Source organism: Rutidosis leptorrhynchoides, chromosome 11, assembly GCF_046630445.1.
Source record: "Rutidosis leptorrhynchoides isolate AG116_Rl617_1_P2 chromosome 11, CSIRO_AGI_Rlap_v1, whole genome shotgun sequence".
Lineage (NCBI taxonomy): Eukaryota > Viridiplantae > Streptophyta > Magnoliopsida > Asterales > Asteraceae > Rutidosis > Rutidosis leptorrhynchoides.
In genome coordinates, this window is record NC_092343.1 from 341,759,225 (window position 1) to 341,781,661 (window position 22,437).

The 22,437-nt window shown below is 33.0% G+C and overlaps 1 non-coding gene across 1 annotated transcript; it reads right to left on the reverse strand.

The window, feature by feature from the left end:
• Window positions 1-2,547: 2,547 nt before the first annotated feature.
• On the reverse strand, window positions 2,548-2,654 carry LOC139879303 (small nucleolar RNA R71). The gene has a single exon (XR_011770151.1). It is a non-coding gene; the product is annotated as a small nucleolar RNA R71 (small nucleolar RNA).
• Between the last annotated feature and the right edge of the window lie 19,783 nt (window positions 2,655-22,437).

Consider the following 22,437-nt stretch of genomic DNA (forward strand, 5'->3'; position numbering starts at 1 on the left):
TTTTAACTGCGACTAAAGTTTTAAAATCGACAAACCGGTCATTAAACGGTAAAAACCCCCCTTTATAATAATAATATTACTTACATATATATTTGTATTTTTATAAAAGTAAACTAATATAGCGTTAAGCTTTGTTTAAAGATTTTCCCTGTGGAACGAACCGGACTTACTAAAAAACTACACTACTGTACGATTAGGTACACTGCCTATAAGTGTTGTAGCAAGGTTTAAGTATATCCATTCTATAAATAAATAAATATCTTGAGTAAAATTGTATCGTATTTAATAGTATTTCCTGCTAAAATTTAATAGTATTTTATACCCCTTAGCTTTAACTATCAAGTATTTTTGGCGCCGCTGCCGGGGAACTCTTAAACGGCGAAAGCGCAACGCTAAATATTTTTAAAAAAAAAAGATTTTTTTTTTAGTTTACTTTTATTAAAATTCACTTTTGTAAAAATACGTTTTTAATTATTCGAAAATATAAAAAGAAAACAAAATTTTATATATTTTTTTAAGATTTTGTTAAATATTTAAGTTTTATAAAGTTTCTTTATTTTTATTTTATAAAAATATAAGTTTTATTTAAGTATTTTGTGTTTATTTAAAATATAAAAAAACCGAAAAAAAATTAATTAATATATATATAAATCTATTTTTAAAAACTATAAAGTAGTTCTATTTTTATTTTAGTTTTTAAATATAAGTTTTTATTATATAAATATTTTTATTTAAACAGAAAATATAAAACAGAAAAAAAAGGTCGAATTAAAAAAATTACCTGAGTTTAATTTTGGAACCCCGCGACTCGCGGAGTTTGCAGCTTCGAGAACCGTGACTCGCGGAGCCATCTGACACAGCTGACCAGAAGCCCTAATCTGCATTTAATACGGGGTATTTATTATTATTATTAACTTTAAACCTAATTAGGTTATTTATATTAAATTAATTAATTTAGTTTTATTTATTATTTGTATTATTTAGTTTAATTAGTTTAATTAAATTATAAAATTAATAGTTTAATAAGATAAATAATATAAAAATAATATTTTTATAAAAATTGTAATTTTTACAACTTATTGTAATTTTTATATTTTGTCCCTTTTTAATTGTTTTAGCGTAATATTTGTATTTTTCGCTAGTTTTTAGTTTTAAACTTAGTTTTTGCCATAGTTATATTTTTATTTCTAGATTTTTAGACTTTGCCGTAAAATCCCTTAAGTGCCTTTTCTTTAGACTAAGATTTAGGTACTTTAGAATTTTGCGACGCCTTTTTAAGTTTTAGTTTCTTTTTAAGATATTGCCATTTGGGATATAGTTTTTCTTGTAAGCTTTAATATTTTTAGACACCTTTTACTATGTATCAATTATCATTCCAATTAGTAATCTCAATTTGCGATTATAATTTTAAGTTAGTGATAGTAATAAGGTTGGGTTAGTCTAGTGTTTTTAAGTTCTATAAGTCACTCTTTTTCTTTCTTATTTTTATTTTTCGATCTTTTTCCGACACGCTCTTTTTCTTTCTTATTTCTCGCTATTCTAGTTTTTAGGACATAGATTTTTATTCTACTTCTTATCTAAATTTCTTAAAATTACGAAAATTTATTTTAAGTAGTTAAATTGATAGACATCAAAATTTTCTGGTTCGTAGTAATAGTTGGATTTGTACGTGGACCGGGTTATTGGAGCCAAACAGTCCTCAATTATATTGAGACCAAACGAATCCTGCCCCTCTGCTGCATCTTTTGGCTATTCGAAACATGGGCAAAATCAGAAAAGTCTATTGATTGGATAACTTATATAATTTTTCTTTCCTTTTTAAAAAACTAATAGGATATTCAGTGAATGCACCGAGCAAGACGTTCACCACCTTTTGTACGTTCACCACCTGTAACTAGATCAAGACATTTAGCAAATATTACCGCCGTTGATTTTTCTTTAGAATCGTCATCCAGTCGACCAAGTACTCCAGTTCAAATTTTCGATAATCCATTTTTTGAACCCGACCTCACAATTGAGAATCCGAAGAATATTCAGGGACGATTCATAGATCCTGAACCATTAAATTTTCATCCGGAACCACCAATCATTCAAACAGAGATTGTTGAGGAACGAACCATTAAATCAGAATCCTCTAGTGATTTCGATTCAACAAATTCAATTATGGAGAATCTGGAACCTTTAAGTATGGAAGACCGAATGAGAGCTAAACGCACTGGCCAAGGTCACGCAATTACTCATCCAGACATTAATGCGCCAGATTATGAAATCAAAGGACAAATTCTACACATGGTGACTAATCAATGCCAATTTAGTGGTGCGCCGAAGGAAGATCCAAATGAACATCTTCATACCTTTAATAGGATCTGCACACTATTTAAAATCCGAGAAGTGGAGGATGAACAGATATATCTCATGTTATTTCCCTGGACTTTAAAGGGAGAAGCCAAAGATTGGTTGGAATCGTTACCTGAAGGGGCGATTGATACATGGGACGTTTTAGTTGAAAAATTTCTTAAACAATTCTTTCCGGCATCTAAAGCCGTAAGACCTAAAGGAGAAATTGTTACGTTCACACAGAAGCCAAATGAAACTCTATATGAGGCGTGGACTAGATTTGGAAAGTTTTTGAGAGGATGTCCGCAACATGGTTTAGACACCTGTCAAATAGTACAAATATTCTACCAAGGATGCGACATCACTACAAGGAAAGACATCGATATAGCAGCTGGTGGTTCCATTATGAAGAAAACCGAAACTGATGCTTATAAAATTATTGATAACACTGCTTCCCACTCACATGAGTGGCATCAAGAAAAAGATATCGTCAGATCATCTAAAGCAGCTAGAGCCGATTCTAGCCATGACTTAGATTCCATTTCCGCAAAGATAGATGCTGTCGAGAGACGAATGGAAAAGATGACTAAGGATATTCACTCAATACGAATTAGTTGTGAGCAGTGTGGAGGACCACATTTGATAAAAGATTGTCTCAGTATTGAATTAACAATGGAACAAAGAGAGAATATTTCATACATAAACCAAAGGCCTGGAAATAATTATCAGAATAATTATCAACCGCCAAGACCTATTTACAATCAAAATCAGAACTATAACCGAAATATTCCATACAACAACCAACAAGGTCCTAGCAATCAACAAGTATCTAACAATAATTACAATCAGCAAAGACCTAATTTTCAAAACAAACCACCACAACCCGATGATAAAAAGCCGAATTTAGAAGATATGATGACGAAGCTAGTTGAAACTCAAACGCAGTTTTTCACATCTCAAAAACAAACTAATGAACAAAATGCTCAAGCATTCAGAAATCAACAAGCTTCTATTCAAAACTTGGAACAAGAAGTAAGTAACCTAGCAAGGTTAATAGGTGAAATAAAATCGGGAAGTCTACCTAGTGATACAAATGCTAACCCCCAGAATGAAACAGCTAAAGCCATTACCACAAGAAGTGGTACAACACTTAAACCACCTGAAATACCTGTAACTTCTGATGAAGCTATTCCTACTCCACAAGAACCACAACCTGATCAAGATAAGGAAAAAGAACCGGTAGTTGAGAAGGTTAATGAAGATAACACAGTTAAGGCTAAACCTTATGTTAAACCATACCAACCACCACTTCCTTACCCGAGTAAAATGAAAAAAGAGAAACTTGAAGCCGAGCAATCCAAATTCTTGGATATGTTTAAACAGATAAATGTAAATCTTCCTTTCATTGATGTGATTTCAGGAATGCCTAGATATGCTAAATTCTTGAAAGATCTGATCTCAAATAGAAAGAAAATGGAAGAACTCTCGGCTGTTACTATGAATGCTAATTGTTCAGCAGTGCTGTTGAATAAGATACCAGAAAAACTATCTGATCCAGGAAGTTTCACAATTCCATGTTTTCTGGGTAGTCTTAGTTCAATAGAAGCATTGGCAGACTTAGGTGCTAGTATAAATTTAATGCCGTTTTCACTATACGCTAAACTAGACCTTGGAGAATTGAAACCAACAAGAATAAGCATACAACTAGCCGATCGATCAATAAAATATCCTAGAGGGATAATGGAGAACATGCTAGTTAAAGTCGGTACTTTAGTATTTCCAGTAGATTTTGTTGTTCTGGACATGGAAGAAGATTCTCAAGTTCCTCTCATATTAGGAAGAGCATTCTTAAACACGGCTAAAGCAATGATAGACGTGTTCGGTAAGAAATTGACCCTAAGTATAGAGGATGAGAGTGTTACCTTTTCAGTTGATAGAGCAATGCAACAACCACAATCTGCAGATGATACATGTTATTATATTCAAACTATAGATGCACATGCAGAATTATTAGAAGAATTTCCAGAATTACAAGGAACAGGAGAATGTTCTTTAGGAGAAGGAACTGAACCAATTGATGAAGTTGAAATGTTAGCTACACTTATAGCTAATGGATATGAACCAACAACAGAAGAAATTCAAATGCTAAAAGAAGAAGACAGATATCGATATAAATCATCGATAGAAGAACCTCCGAAATTAGAGTTAAAGCCACTTCCAAACCATTTGGAGTACGCTTATTTACATGGTGAATCTGAATTACCTGTAATAATATCGTCTTCTCTTACTGAAAATGAGAAATCACAACTCATTTCTGTGTTGAAAGCTCATAAATCAGCAATTGCATAGAAGATTCATGATATTAAAGGAATAAGTCCTTCGTATTGCACACATAAAATCCTTATGGAAGAAGGTCATAAAACGTATGTGCAACGCCAACGAAGACTAAATCCTAATATGCAAGATGTAGTTAAGAAAGAGATTATTAAACTGCTAGATGCAGGTTTGATATATCCAATTTCTGATAGTCCATGGGTAAGCCCAGTTCAATGCGTGCCTAAGAAGGGTGGCATGACTGTCATTACAAATGAGAAAAATGAGCTTATTCCTACTAGGACTGTAACAGGATGACGTGTGTGTATTGATTATAGAAAATTAAATGACGCCACCAGAAAAGATCACTTTCCCTTACCTTTCATTGATCAAATGTAGGAAAGATTAGCCAGAAATAGTTACTATTGTTTTCTTGATGGATTTTCCGGATATTTTCAAATTCCAATAGCACCCGAAGATCAAGAGAAAACCACATTCACGTGCCCTTATGGTACTTTTGCTTACAAACGCATGCCATTTGGACTTTGCAACGCCCCTGCAACCTTTCAAAGGTGTATGATGGCGATTTTTCACGACATGATAGAAGAATGCATGGAAGTTTCCATGGATGACTTTTCAGTCTTCGGTGATACATTTGAAACATGTCTAGCTAATCTTGAACGAATGCTTATTAGATGCGAACAATCAAATCTAGTTCTTAATTGGGAGAAATGCCATTTCATGGTTAAAGAAGGCATCATTCTTGGACATAAAATTTCAAAAGAAGGAATTGAAGTGGATAGAGCTAAAGTAGATGTAATTGCTAAACTTCCACATCCCACCAATATTAGAGGAGTTAGGAGTTTTCTAGGGCATGCCAGTTTTTACCGACGTTTCATAAAAGATTTTTCTAAAATTGCCACTCCTATGAATAAACTCCTAGAAAAGGATGCTCCATTCATCTTTTCAGATGAATGCATCAAATCTTTTAATATTCTTAAAGAGAAACTTACTAATGCGCCGATCATGATAACACCAAATTGAAATCTAACGTTTGAACTAATGTGCGATGCAAGTGATTTTGCAATGGGAGCCGTTTTAGGACAAAGGATTGAAAAACGATTTCAACCTATATATTATGCTAGTAAGACGTTACAAGGAGCACAAACGAACTATACAACTACTGAAAAAGAACTCCTTGCTATTGTCTTTGCTTTTGACAAATTTCGTTCATATCTCGTTCTAGCAAAAACGGTGGTCTATACCGACCATTCTACTCTTAGATACCTATTTTCAAAACAAGATGCCAAACCAAGATTAATCCGTTGGATCTTACTCTTACAAGAGTTTGATATTGAAATCCGAGATAAAAGAGGAGCTGAAAATCTCGCCGCTGATCATCTTTCTCGTCTTGAAAATCCCGAATTAGAAGTTCTAAATGAATCGGCCATACAAGACAACTTTCCTGATAAATATCTATTGAAGATAGATTATAATGAAATCCCATGGTTTGCAGACTATGCAAATTACTTAGTTTGTGGATTCCTTGAAAAAGGATTATCGTACTAAAAACGAAAGAAATTCTTTAGTGATATAAAACACTATTTTTGGGAAGATCCACATCTGTTTAAAAGTTGTCCCGATGGAATAATACGCCGATGTGTATTTGGAGATGAAGCTAGTAAAATTTTAAACCATTGTCACACAGGACCAACAGGAGGGCACTATGGGCCTCAACTAACAGCAAAAAAAGTTTACGATGCTAGATTCTATTGGCCTACAATTTACAAAGACGCACACCTTCTTTGCAAATCCTGTGATGCTTGTCAAAGGGCCGGAAAAATAAGTCAACGTGATGAAATGCCACAAAATGTCATCCAAGTATGTGAAGTATTTGACATTTGGGGTATTGACTTTATGGGTCCATTTTCAAAATCTCATAATAATCTCTATATTCTCGTAGCCATTGATTATGTATCTAAATGAGCGGAAGCACAAGCTCTCCCAACTAACGATGCACGAGTTGTAGTCAACTTTTTAAAACGTCTTTTTGCAAGGTTTGGAACACCGAAAGCTTTAATAAGTGATCGGGGTACTCATTTCTGTAATAATCAACTTGAGAAAGTTCTTAAAAGATATGGAGTAACTCATAAAATTTCCACCGCATATCATCCACAAACAAGTGGACAAGTTGAAAATACCAACCGAGCTTTAAAACGTTTTCTAGAGAAAACCGTAGAATCAAATCCGAAGGAATGGTCCATTAAATTGGAGGATGCACTCTGGGCTTTTAGAACAGCTTACAAAACTCCAATTGGAACCACACCTTTTAAACTCGTCTACGGAAAAGCATGTCATCTTCCAGTAGAAATTGAACACAAAGCATTTTGGGCTTTGAAGACATGTAATCTTGATTTACATGAAGCCGAACGTCTACGATTAAGTCAACTAAACGAATTAGAAGAATTAAGACATGAAGCATACGAAAATTCGTTAATCTATAAAGAAAGAACGAAGAAATGGCATGATAAAAGAATCAGAAGTTCAAAAGAATTTAAAGAAGGAGACAGAGTTCTTCTTTTCAATTCACGATTCAAGCTATTTCCTGGAAAATTGAAATCAAGATGGTCTGGACCATTCATAGTCAAAAGAGTTTTCCCATACGGAACGATAGAATTAATAAATTCAAATGGAATTGAATTTAAAGTTAATGGTCACAGAGTTAAACATTACATACATGGTCCGATGGAAGTTGACAATGAAGTTAATCACAATTTCGATACCACAGCTAACTAAGTGTGGGGAGAATCAAGTCTTTAAAGGATAATATGTATTTCTGTTAGAGTTAGATTGTCTGTTTTCGTGTAGTTCTCGAAAATGGAACCCGAATGGTCTTCCCCTAGCAGACCCTAAAGAACTAGTCTTCTCCCCCCATTCTGAATTTTTATTTTTTTAGGTTTTTACGAAATGAAGACTGCCTGTGAACTAAACCATGGTCTAATGCTGCACGCTTTGATCACTAAACGTAATAATGACATACTACCGAGTGAAATAGGAGAAAGATTGGACGGAGTAAGAAAAGAATCCAGATGCGAAGATAATAAGTTACAATTTGGTAAAGGAAAATCAAAATCCGCAGCGAAAAGAAGAGCACGACACCTAGAAAGATGTCACAAATGCGAAAAATGGTCACATGGAGGTAAATGTTCAAATAATCAAACCTATTCAAATACCGAATTTGTTACTTTATGCAGAGACGGACCGTTCATATGTTTAGAAGAAAAAACACTGAATGCTCGAGGTTACGCCTATGTAGCCATGGAAAACCAATTAAACCGACTATCTTATGAGTGGGATAGATCGTATAACTAAGAATACTATCTCACAGGTAAGTCTGTACAGTTTTTTTTATTTTTATTTTTATTTTTAACCTTTTGATAATAAACGCTAATTTGTTCGCTATAAAGTATTAAATTGGTATTGAATAAAATTAGGTTTGGCGACCGAAATTATTGATATCATACAAAAATTTATTACATCACTGCGAAATTTAACGTTTATTCTTAAGGTATAAATATCTTTAATCAATCAACCCAAAATATTTCAAAAATTCGTCATGAGTTAAATTAGGTCTTGAAACCGAAATTACTTTACCGAAAAGAGGGGCGCATATTTTTGATAATATTTGATTGATTAAAGTGGGATAAAAAGCCAAAAAAGATTTTTAATTTTATTTTTACCATGTTTTTAAAATTAATATATAAATCTTAAATTAATATTGTAAACTTTGTAAAAACAATATATTTAAAATTGTAAAAATTTGAAAAATTTAATATAAGTTTGGTGTGAATTTATAATATGAATTTTTAAATTAAGTTTGGTGTGAATTTTTAATTTTTAAAATATGAATTTTTAATTTTATGCATTTCAAATTTTAAGTTTAGTGTGCATTTTTAATATTAATTTTGAATTTTATGTATTTTTAATTTAAGTTGGTGTGAATTTAAAAACAAAAATTTACTTTATCTCATTAAGTTAAAAATATGATTTTTAAAATTCGTCGTAAGTTGAAGACTAGGTCTTTGAACCGAAATTGCTTTACCCGAGGGAGAGACGAGAACTTTTATTATCATTATTTTTAATCTTATTGAATTAAAGTATGACAAAAATATTAAAAAACCAAAAATCTTAGCTTTTAAAACAATCGCTACAAAAAGACAAATTTTAAAATTTTGTCGAAGGACGGACTAGGACATCGATCCGAAACGACCTCATCCTAAATAACAAGGGAAACAAAATTTTAAAATTAATTATTTAATTGTTTTAATTAGTATAAGATATATTATAAAAAAAAAATACAAACTCCGCGACTCGCGGAGTTTGAAGGGTCAAACACCGCGACTCGCGGAGGGACCAAAACCCAGAAAAAAATAAAAACGTAATTAGATCAGTATCCTCACTCCCCACACCAAAAACTGCGAAAATAACACCCGAAAAAACCCGAAAAAACACCCCCAAATTCACAATTTTTGACCGTTAATCATCAAATCTTTTACTAAAATCATGTTAAGAAGGATGCTATCAAGGAATTACTCAAGAAAAATGGTAAATTTCTACACCTAAACACCATTTAATCCGAAAATTAGTGTTCTTGAGCAATTTTATACCCAATTTGATTTGATGCTTTTTAGTGTAATTATGCTTAAATTGTTTATGTATTATGCTTGTATAACCTAGATTAATGCTATTTAACATGATTAGAAGACTTAAACTTCAAATTTTGAGTAATCTAGGGTTTGTGTTCTTGAGCAAATTTGGGGCTTTTTGATATAAACAGGTTATGGCCGATTTTTGTCATGAATTGTTGCTAAATTAAGTAGTGTAACATGTTTAGGTAGTTAAATGATCCAAACTTTGAGCCTAAACATGATTTTGAGAATTAAAGTGGACTTTTTCAAGTCTAAAATTCATGAACTTGATTTTTGAGAGATAATGCCATTTGAAACTTGTTTAATTGCTAGTAATGATTATTTTGACATGTTATTTGAGTTGAATGCTTATGAACTTGGCGAACATTTTCGTATATGCTTATTTGAAAAAGTGTAGATTTGATGAAAATATGAAAATGAGCTTAAGTTTGATATAAATTGATCATGTCATTGTAATTATTTTGATTGGTGATTTTGCTGACACTAATGCATATTTAGATGCACAAAAATTGTGTTTGATGTGTTTTGCAGACTGAAAGGGGTGAATCTTCATCCCAAGCTTGCAATGCTCCTGCTGAGAATGCGGAACAACAGGAGGTGGATAACTACTACAAACAAGATATACCTCATCCAGTCATGACATTTTCTGATATGCACTTGGAAGATTTGCACCCGAACCTGAGATTTGACAGACTTTGGATAGATTATCCAAAATACCAAAGGGGTTTGCATACTCTTCATTCTAAAGTTATTAAAGTACCTAGGGTCATAGAATGGGGACCATTAGAAGCTGTAGAATTGGCCGGGCCAATTAGGGAATTACTTGCACAGAGGTATGGTAATTCTACTTTTAACGATTGGGTACGGTTATTCAACATGCGTAGACCTGTATATAAAGTATGGTGTGAAGAATTATTGTGTAGTATAGAATTAAATGATCGGGTAGCTAGTTTAACCGATCGATCTTTTATTAGATTTTTGTTAGGAGGTTCGATGCGCCACATGTCTTTACTAGACATGGCTCAGGCTTTACGTATATATACGCCTGAGGAGTTGGCATCTGCCGATTGTAGAGGGTTGATACTAAATGGTAGGAAGATAGATGAGAATTTTGATACACATGGTGTATGGAGTCAAATGACTAGCCATCACCGATTCAAATGGGGAAATTACTCTTATTTGGATATAGATAGAGCAGAGTTAAGAGTAATTCATAGGTTTTTAGCTAATTCGATTACACAAAGAGGTAAGAACAAGGAAAAGGTAAATGAACAGGATTTATTTTACCATATGTGTATTCGAGACCCACAAAGCGCTGTAAGTATACCTTATTGTGTGGGTTATTATTTATCAACTATGGTTAGGGGGATGAGACCGCATAGCATAATAGGAGGTGGTATATTTATTACTTTGATTGCTGAATATCTCGGTGTGGATATAAGTCGGGGGGGGGGGATTACTAATCGAAGAACCAGAACCCCGAGATACAATAGGTTTAAATTTATACCATGGTGCGAAAGTTTTGAAGAGGCGAAATAACGCCGCAGTACGATATAATGGTAGACATCCACAGGTTGAGAGAAACCAACAGCAAGGTAATGTAGGAGGGGGAAATGAAATGGCAGAAATGCAAAGGTTTATAGCTTCACAAGAGTATGAAAATGCTAGACATAGAGCATTTGAAGATTGGCAAGTTCATCAAAACCAAATCATAGCTTATTGCCAACATATAGGTAGAAACTATATTCCTACTCCATCGCCCATATTCCCTCCCTGGTCTATAGAGATTCAACCACCGTATCCTACGTATAACCCAGCCGAAGCATTTTATAGCACATATGGTTATGCATGGAACCCCTACTGGTATCAGTATCATCCCTAGTCTACTTAGTTTTATTTATTTTGTAATTTGTAATGTTGATACATTTAATACTTATGTTAATATTGTAATAGTTTTTATAATTTTATAACTTTTATTCTTAGATTTTAATAATTTTTGAATGTGGGGTAATATACCAAACTTCAAAAATATGTATATATGTTTGCAGTTATCTTATGTACACAACAGGGTAAAACAACGCATTTTCAAAGACTGGCATTAAGTTCAGCAAAAGCAACTAATTTTGACGACAAGATGCAAAATATATGTGAAATAACAACAAGACGGAATGAACAAATGATATGCACCATTTATCATTCAGCAAACAAACGCCAATATATTTGGAAACTTTGGTAAAATTTAATCATTTTCACACAAATCACCCTCAATAATTTAAATTGTTACTGATTTCTTGCAAATGAGGGCATTGCAAGATCTTAAGTGTGGGAAGGGGTTAAATTCTTTCGGATTTTAAAATTTTTACTTTATACACTTGGTTACCATTAAAAATACTAGTAAAGCAGTAGTTGTATTAGAATCTAGTGCTCTCTGATAATAAAGAACAACCCTAGTCTTATATACTGACTACCCAATGCTAGTAAAATTTAAAAAAAAAAAAAATTTCAACTAAATGAACTCAAAATCATGTTTATACATATTTATGAACGATAAAACTAGGTGTTAACACCGAAATTATTGTTACCTTGGAAAGGACATAAATTGAGAAACAAACCAAAATGTTAGAATTCATTTAAAATGGAATAAAGGACAATAAAAAGGAAAATAAAAGCCAAGTGTGGGAAAAATTACCAAGTTATTTTAAACATATGTCAAATATTTCTGTAACAAATAACTGAAAATACTTTTGCTTTGGACTAAACTAAACTGTTTTACCCGATGAAAGAAAAGAAGAGATGGATCTACACGATGAATCAATTCCATCATTAAAAGGAAGTAAAGTCTTCCGAAAAAGAAACGCGCTTCTTGATTTAGGTCAAGAAGTTGTCGTCCAGACCAGCTGTAGGTTGACGAAAAATCTAGAAAAGTCATCACTAAAATCAGCAGGAAATCCACGGATCTCAGCATTAAACAGGGTCGCCAAGTGGTCAGATTTATCCTAACCATGAGAAGGATTTATCTCGTACAATGGGGGGCACCGTGCAAATTAGCTGGATAAGACTAATGAATCAGATCCCTAGAAAGGATAATCTCCTTAAAAGATCAAAAATCAGCTTTTAAGCCTGATATTACTCAATCCTTGAGATTGACCTTAAAGATTGAGAATTACAAACTCATGGAATTCAATGATATCTAAACTCGAGCCTGAACGAGAAAATATTTTGATCAAAATTACAAACCGATTTGTTTTCTAAAAACCCATTTTCAATGCGTTCATTACCATTGAACGTAAAATCTTAAGAATTCACCTGGAATTCATTAGGTCACCTGAACCAAATCGGGTGTCAACCGTAAGAACGGTGGTTGCATAGCATGGTCAAAGACAGGACCTTGTGCCAGAACGGAAAATTATAAGGGTGAGCTTTACTATTGCTCCTACCAAGGATAGTAATTGCATCCGACACGTTATAGACCATAATTAAAAGCATGTCAGGGGACATTGCCTTAACAGTTGCTTGTTCAACGCTTTCCTTTACAACCGGACGGTAGTTTACCGAAAGGTAATATACGGGACAAGTAAACTGGACGTGTTACTTTCCAAATACAAGGTTAGCAAGTGGGTGACACAAAACCATAAGTTTTGAGCTAAAATTTTCAAATCTGAAACCCACCAAACCCACAAAAATAATTTGCAAACACCGGTGAAGGGTTATTCCGGAAAACTTATCTAGGGTAAAAACTAGATTTAATTTTCAAAAGATCAAATGTTTTCATAAAGATCCAATTTCCTTAATGGATCTAAATTTTATAGTCATGTGGGACTGTAAACCATATCGTTACTACCATTGTTTATACCGCCGTAAAGAAACCACTGATGTACAAAGTGGGAAGAATAAAGAAGTGATTCTAGTATTTCAAGACTATATTGCTTGAGGACAAGCAACGCTCAAGTGTGGGAATATTTGATAATGCTAAAAACGAACATATATTTCATAGTATTATTCCTCAAGAAAGACAAGCTTTTAGTTGCAATTGTTCTATTTACAAGTGATATTCGTTTAAATATTAAAAGGTGAAGACAAAAGACAGATTCGACGAATTGAAGACGCAAACGACCAAAAAGCTCAAAAGTACAAAATACAATCAAAGAGGTTCCAATTATTGATAAGAAACGTCTCGAAATTACAAGAGTACAAGATTCAAAACGCAAAGTACAAGATATTAAATTGTACGCAAGGACGTTCGAAAATCCGGAACCGGGACCAGAGTCAACTCTCAACGCTCGACGCACCGGACTAAAAATTACAAGTCAACTATGCACATAAATATAATATAATATTTAAATAATTCTTATAATTATTTATATATTATATAAATAATAAAAATCCGTCGGCAAGAAAGACTCCAAAGTTGGTGAGCTGGAATTTCAAACTCCGCGACTCGCGGAGTTTGAAGGCAAAAAATGCCGCGAGTCGCGGAGATTACCTGGACGAAAATTCCTATAAAAGCAAACGAATTCTGATCATTTTCAAAAATATAATTCAATCTCTCTCTATATATGTATACGTAAATATATTTATATTTATATTTTAATTTTAATTTTAATTATAATTCTAATAATAAGGGTATGTTAGCGGATGTTGTAAGGGTGTAAGTCGAAATTCTGTCCGTGTAACGCTACGCTATTTTTAATCATTGTAAGTTATGTTCAACCTTTTTAATTTAATGTCTCGTAGCTAAGTTATTATTATGCTTATTTAATCCGAAGTAATCATGATATTGGGCTAATTACTAAAATTGGGTAATTGGGCCTTGTACCATAATTGGGGTTTGGATAAAAGAACGACACTTGTGGAAATTAGACTATGGGCTATTAATGGGTTTTATATTAACTAAACAATACCTTGTTAATTTAATATATAAATTTATAATTTGACGTATTTATATATAACCACATACGCTTGACTAGGTAAGGTGGGCGGGATATCTATAAATACCAATAATTATTCATTTTACCGGACACGGAACTGGATTAATAGTTAATAGACTTGTTGAAACAGGGGTGAATTACATTCAAGGGTAATTGGTGTAATTGTTAACAAAGTAGTAAAACCTTGGTTTACATGCAGTCGATAACCTGATATATTCATTAAACAAAGTATTAAAACCTTGTTACAATTCGAATCCCCAATTAGTTGGAATATTTGACTTCGGGAATAAGAATAATTTGACGAAGGCTTTCGCTCTTTATATTTATGACTGATGGACTATTATGGACAAATCCGTATGGACATATTAAATAATCCAGGACAAAGAACAATTAACCCATGGGCATAAAACTAAAATCAACACGTCAAACATCATGATTACGGAAGTTTAAATAAGCATAATTCTTTTATTTCATATTTAATTTCCTTTATTTTATATTTAATTGCACTTCTAATTATCGCACTTTTATTGTTATTGTATTTAATTTCACTTTTTAATTATCGCAAGTTTATTTTATCGCATTTTTATTATTCGCAATTTCATTATCTTTATTTACTTTACGCTTTAAATTAAGTCTTTTATTTATTTAATATTTTACATTTGGTTTTAACTGCGACTAAAGTTTTAAAATCGACAAACCGGTCATTAAACGGTAAAAAAACCCCATTTATAATAATAATATTACTTATATATATATATATATATATATATATATATATATATATATATATATATATATATATATATATTTGTATTTTTATAAAAGTAAACTAATATAGCGTTAAGCTTTGTTTAAAGATTTTCCCTGTGGAACGAACCGGACTTACTAAAAAACTACACTACTGTACGATTAGGTACACTGCCTATAAGTGTTGTAGCAAGGTTTAATTATATCCATTCTATAAATAAATAAATATCTTGAGTAAAATTGTATCGTATTTAATAGTATTTCCTGCTAAAATTTAATAGTATTTTATACCCCTTAGCTTTAACTATCAGCCGTATTTAAAGCCTCACCCCAAAAGGAATCAGACAACTCTGCATGTGAAAGCAAACATCTAACTCTCTCAACCAAAGTTCTGTTCATCCTCTCTGCTAAGCCATTCAACTGAGGTGTCTTTGGTGGAGTCTTTTGATGCCAAATACCATTCTCCTTACAATAAGCATCAACTCTGCCAATGTATTCACCGCCATTATCAGTCCGAATACACTTGAGTTTCTTCCCCGTTTGCCTTTCAACTAGTGTATGAAATTCCTTAAACTTTTCAAATACTTGATCCTTTGACTTTAAGGTATAAACCCACACCTTCCTGAAATGATCATCGATGAATGTAACAAAGTAGGAACATCCACCAAGTGTCCTAGTCTTCATAGGCCCACAAACATCCGAATGCACTAGATCAAGTATGTTCTCCATTCGAAAAGGAGAATGACTCTTAAACACAACTCTGGTCTATTTTCCTGCCAAACAGTGAGAACACTTACTCAGATTAATATCATTAACACCTGACAATACATTCTTCTTAAACAAGATAGACATCCCCTTTTCACTCATGTGGCCAAGTCTTTTATGCCACAACTCAGTAGAATCAACATTGTCCACTGCGTTAACAATGTTCTGGATGATCTTCGGACGCGTGATGTATAATCTTGAGTCTTTCTTGCCTCTTCCCACTATCATAGAACCAAGAGTTATTTTCCAAATACCATTACCAAAACCGTTATAATAACCATCATCATCAAGAATGCCTGTTGAAATAACATTAAGTCTCATATCCGGAACATGTTTTACATTATCCAAAACCAACTCCATTCCCGTGTCAAATTTCAAACAAACATCTCCAATACCAACGATCTTTGATAACCGGGCATTACCCATCCTAGCAAATCCATAGTCACCTGGAGTGTAAGATGAGAAGTGATCTCTACAAATTGCAACATGACATATAGTGTAGTGACCCGAACTTTTCCATGGTTATATATATTAATTGAGATTGATATTTACATGATTAGATGTTTCCAACATGTTAAGCAATCAAACTTGTTAAGACTTGATTAATTGAAATAGGTTTCATATAGACAATTGACCACCCAAGTTGACCGGTGATTCACGAACGTTAAAACTTGTAAAAACTATATGATGACATATATATGGATATATATATATATATATATATATATATATATATATATATATATATATATATATATATATATATATATATATATATATATATATATATATATATAGTTAACATGATATTATGATAAGTAAACATATCATTAAGTATATTAACAATGAACTACATATGTAAAAACAAGACTACTAACTTAATGATTTTTAAACGAGACTTATATGTAACGATTATCGTTGTAAAGACATTTAATGTATATATATATATCATACTAAGAGATATTCATACATGATAATATCATGATAATATAATAATTTAAAATCTCATTTGATATTATAAACATTGGGTTAACAACATTTAACAAGATCGTTAACCTAAAGGTTTCAAAACAACACTTACATGTAACGACTAACGATGACTTAATGACTCAGTTAAAATGTATATACATGTAGTGTTTTAATATGTATTTATACACTTTTTAAAGACTTCCATACACTTATCAAAATACTTCTACTTAACAAAAATGCTTACAATTACATCCTCGTTCAGTTTCATCAACAATTCTACTCGTATGCACCCGTATTCGTACTCGTACAATACACAGCTTTTAGATGTATGTACTATTGGTATATACACTCCAATGATCAGCTCTAAGCAGCCCATGTGAGTCACCTAACACATGTGGGAACCATCATTTGGCAACTAGCATGAAATATCTCATAAAATTACAAAAATATGAGTAATCATTCATGACTTATTTACATGAAAACAAAATTACATATCCTTTATATCTAATCCATACACCAACGACCAAAAACACCTACAAACACTTTCATTCTTCAATTTTCTTCATCTAATTGATCTCTCTCAAGTTCTATCTTCAAGTTCTAAGTGTTCTTCATAAATTCTACAAGTTCTAGTTACATAAAATCAAGAATACTTTCAAGTTTGCTAGCTCACTTCCAATCTTGTAAGGTGATCATCCAACCTCAAGAAATCTTTGTTTCTTACAGTAGGTTATCATTCTAATACAAGGTAATAATCATATTCAAACTTTGGTTCAATTTCTATAACTATAACAATCTTATTTCAAGTGATGATCTTACTTGAACTTGTTTTCGTGTCATGATTCTGCTTCAAGAACTTCGAGCCATCCAAGGATCCGTTGAAGCTAGATCCATTTTTCTCTTTTCCAGTAGGTTTATCCAAGGAACTTAAGGTAGTAATGATGTTCATAACATCATTCGATTCATACATATAAAGCTATCTTATTCGAAGGTTTTTTACTTGTAATCACTAGAACATAGTTTAGTTAATTCTAAACTTGTTCGCAAACAAAAGTTAATCCTTCTAACTTGACTTTTAAAATCAACTAAACACATGTTCTATATCTATATGATATGCTAAATTAATGATTTAAAACGTGGAAACACGAAAAACACTGTAAAACCGAATTTACGCCGTCGTAGTAACACCGCGGGCTGTTTTGGGTTAGTTAATTAAAAACTATGATAAACTTTGATTTAAAAGTTGTTATTCTGGAAAAATGATTTTTATTATGAACATGAAACTATATCCAAAAATTATGGTTAAACTCAAAGTGGAAGTATGTTTTCTAAAATGGTCATCTAGACGTCGTTCTTTCGACTGAAATGACTACCTTTACAAAAACGACTTGTAACTTATTTTTCCGACTATAAACTTATACTTTTTCTGTTTAGATTCATAAAATAGAGTTCAATATGAAACCATAGCAATTTTATTCACTCAAAACGGATTTAAAATGAAGAAGTTATGGGTAAAACAAGATTGGATAATTTTTCTCATTTTAGCTACGTGAAAATTGGTAACAAATCTATTCCAACCATAACTTAATCAACTTGTATTGTATATTATGTAATCTTGAGATACCATAGACACGTATACAATGTTTCGACCTATCATGTCGACACATCTATATATATTTCGGAACAACCATAGACACTCTATATGTGAATGTTGGAGTTAGCTATACAGGGTTGAGGTTGATTCCAAAATATATATAGTTTGAGTTGTGATCAATACTGAGATACGTATACACTGGGTCGTGGATTGATTCAGGATAATATTTATCGATTTATTTCTGTACATCTAACTGTGGACAACTAGTTGTAGGTTACTAACGAGGACAGCTGACTTAATAAACTTAAAACATCAAAATGTATTAAAAGTGTTGTAAATATATTTTGAACATACTTTGATATATATGTACATATTTGTTATAGGTTCGTGAATCGACCAGTGGCCAAGTCTTACTTCCCGACGAAGTAAAAATCTGTGAAAGTGAGTTATAGTCCCACTTTTAAAATCTAATATTTTTGGGATGAGAATACATGTAGGTTTTATAAATGATTTATAAAATAGACACAAGTACGTGAAACTACATTCTATGGTTGAATTATCGAAATCGAATATGCCCATTTTTATCTCTATGTATGGGATGTATATTGAAATATGAAATCTTGTGTTCTATTATTATGATTTGATATATATAGGTTAAACCTATAACTCACCAACATTTTTGTTGACGTTTAAAGCATGTTTATTCTCAGGTGAATACTAAGAGCTTCTGCTGTCGCTTACTTAAATAAGGACGAGATTTGGAGTCCATGCTTGTATGATATTGTGTAAAAACTGCATTCAAGAAACTGATTTCGATGTAACATATTTGTATTGTAAACCATTATGTAATGGTCGTGTGTAAACAGGATATTTTAGATTATCATTATTTGATAATCTACGTAAAGCTTTTTAAACCTTTATTTATGAAATAAAGGTTATGGTTTGTTTTAAAAATGAATGCAGTCTTTGAAAAACGTCTCATATAGAGGTCAAAACCTCGTAACGAAATCAATTAATATGGAACGTTTTTAATCAATAAGAACGGGACATTTCAGTTGGTATCCGAGCGTTGGTCTTAGAGAACCAGAAAATTTGCATTAGTGTGTCTTATCGAGTTTGTTAGGATGCATTAGTGAGTCTGGACTTCGACCGTATTTTCTTTAAAAATGATTGCTTAACATTTTTGTTGGAAACTATATATTATTAACATGTATATATTATGTGATATATTAATCTCTTAACATGTTTGATATTGTGTGATAGATGTCTACCTCTAGCACAAATCCCATTGACTCACCTAATAATAACGAAGAGTCGAATATATATTGAACTGATTCACAAGTTCCCGAAGAAGAACCGGAAGAAGAATTAGAACCGGAAGAAGAATCAGAACCGGAAGAGGAGGAACCGGAGGAGGAAATAGAACCGGTGGGAGAAATAATAAAACGGTTAAGTAAAAGAAAATCCTCAACCAACCGACCAAGGTTAATTATGGTCAATGGTGTTTCCGCCAAGGAAGCAAAATATTGGGAGGATTACCAATTCTCCAATGAATCGGATTCCGACGAGAATTCTGATGATGTTATAGAAATTACCCCAACTGAATTTAAAAAGGCAAAATAAAATAATAAAGAAAGGGCATAAAAATAGAGAAATCTAATTTCAACCCCGATGAACTTTATATGTATCGTCAACCCCCGAAGCCCTTAAGTTGTAACAATGACCCGAGAACCTCTAAACCACCAGGTTTTTCTAAACCTTTGTGGAAAACGACAACTCGTATTAGGGGAACATCATATATCCCTAGAAACTTGGCAAAACGAACCAAAACTGAAGAAGAAGAAATGAGCGAGTCGGAATAAGATAGTTGTATTCGTGTGGTGTAATATATAGTGTGCTTATGCTTTATGATATATGTAAAAATTGCTTGTATTAATAAGTATTTTTTTTATGAATCTAACTCTTGTCTATTTTACAGTATAAAAACACAAAATGGATAGACAACCCAATATTTTAAGAGACCTACCTGGAGACATGATTGATGAAATCTTGTCTAGAGTCGGTCAGAATTCTTCGGCACAACTATTTACGGCAAAATCAGTTTGTAAGACATTCGAAGAACGTTCCAAGAATGTCTTGGTTTATAAGAGACTTTCGTTTGAAAGATGGGGGATATCACATTGGGAAACCCATAAATTACGATGTGTTTACTTTGACGCATATATTGCGGGGAACCCAAATGCTATTTTACGCAACGGGTTAAGAAATTATTTTGACTCAATGTATCCGAATATAGGACTTCATGATTTAGAAAAAGCGGCTAACATGCAACATAAAGAAGCATGCTATGCTTACGGGTTAGTAATGTTCGCTTCTCACCAAAGTGAGAAAAAGAACATCGGGCTACAACTATTAAACAAAACGTTCCCACAAGTGACGGAGTTGGTAATTGGGGTAAGAAATGAGGTTTTTAGGTTATTACGAGACTGTTGGTCATTACGTAACCCTCGTCCCTTTGACGACGTTACAACACGCTGTCTTATCAACGGCCATAACAGTTATGTTCCACAGGACCAAGGATGGGAAGTAGTCCTAGTAAAACCAGAATGCATGACTTGTTTCTGGACGCATGAATTACGTGTCTTTATTGCCTTTGCTGAACGACTTGTGTACTAGCTAGAATTATCTTCACAACTATCTTGTATCAAAGTTATTGTGTGCTATATTTCATGCTTTATGTAAAATAAGCGGTATTGTAAGTTTGTAAAATATTGTATAAAAGTTTGAACGCGAAATATTATTATAATCAGTTTTTCATATAGAATTGTAGTAGTTGAATTGTATATTAGCTACTAAGTATGAACTTAACGGGTAGGTACTACCCGAATTTAAACTTATAAAACGCTAATATGAAGAAAAAGCTTTTATAAATGAGTTCATATTATGCTACGAAATACTATTAACTACTCTTAATATTCTGTATGATTAACTTATTCCATTTGACTATTTTGAAGGAAATGGCACCGACTACTCGACACACCGTGAATATGAATGAAGAGGAATTCCGTACTTTTCTAGCTTCAAACATAGTCGCAGTACAGGCTGTGCTACATACCAACAATAACCTTGGATCTAGCAGTACAGGAAATCGTGTAAGATGCACCTACAAAGAATTCACTGCCTGCAAACCTTTGGAATTTGATGGAACCGAAGGACCGATCGGATTGAAACGGTGGACCGAGAAGGTCGAATCGGTGTTTGCCATAAGTAAGTGTACTGAAGAGGACAAAGTGAAGTACACTACGCATACCTTCACAGGTTCTGCGTTAACATGGTGGAATTCCTATCTAGAGCAAGTGGGACAAGATGATGCGTACGCACTACCGTGGTTAGCATTCAAGCACTTGATGAACGAGAAGTACCGTCCCAGAACCGAGGTCAATAAGCTCAAGACAGAACTTAGAGGGTTACGAACTCAAGGATTTGATATTACCACGTACGAAAGACGATTTACAGAATTGTGCCTATTGTGTCCGGGAGCGTTTGAAGATGAGGAAGAGAAGATCGACGCGTTTGTGAAAGGATTACCGGAAAGAATCCAAGAAGATATAAGTTCACACGAGCCCGCCTCCATACAACAGGCATGTAGAATGGCTCACAAACTAGTGAACCATATTGAGGAAAGAATTAAAGAACAGACGGCTGAAGAGGCCAATGTGAAGCAAGTCAAAAGAAAGTGGGAGGAAAACGGTGATAAGAATCACCAATACAACAACAACAGCAATTACAATAATAATCGCAACAATTATCCCAACAATCGCAACATCAATCGCAACTACAACAAACGGCCCAACAACAACAACAACAACAACAACAACAACAACAACAACAACAACAACAACAACAGCAACTACAACAATCATCCCAACAACAATAACAACCGCAACAATAACAACAATCAGAAGCAGCTATGCCAAAGGTGTGAAAAGTATCACTCGGGGTTCTGCACCAAATTTTGCAACAAGTGTAAAAGAAATGGTCATAGCGCGGCGAAGTGTGAGGTCTACGGACCAGG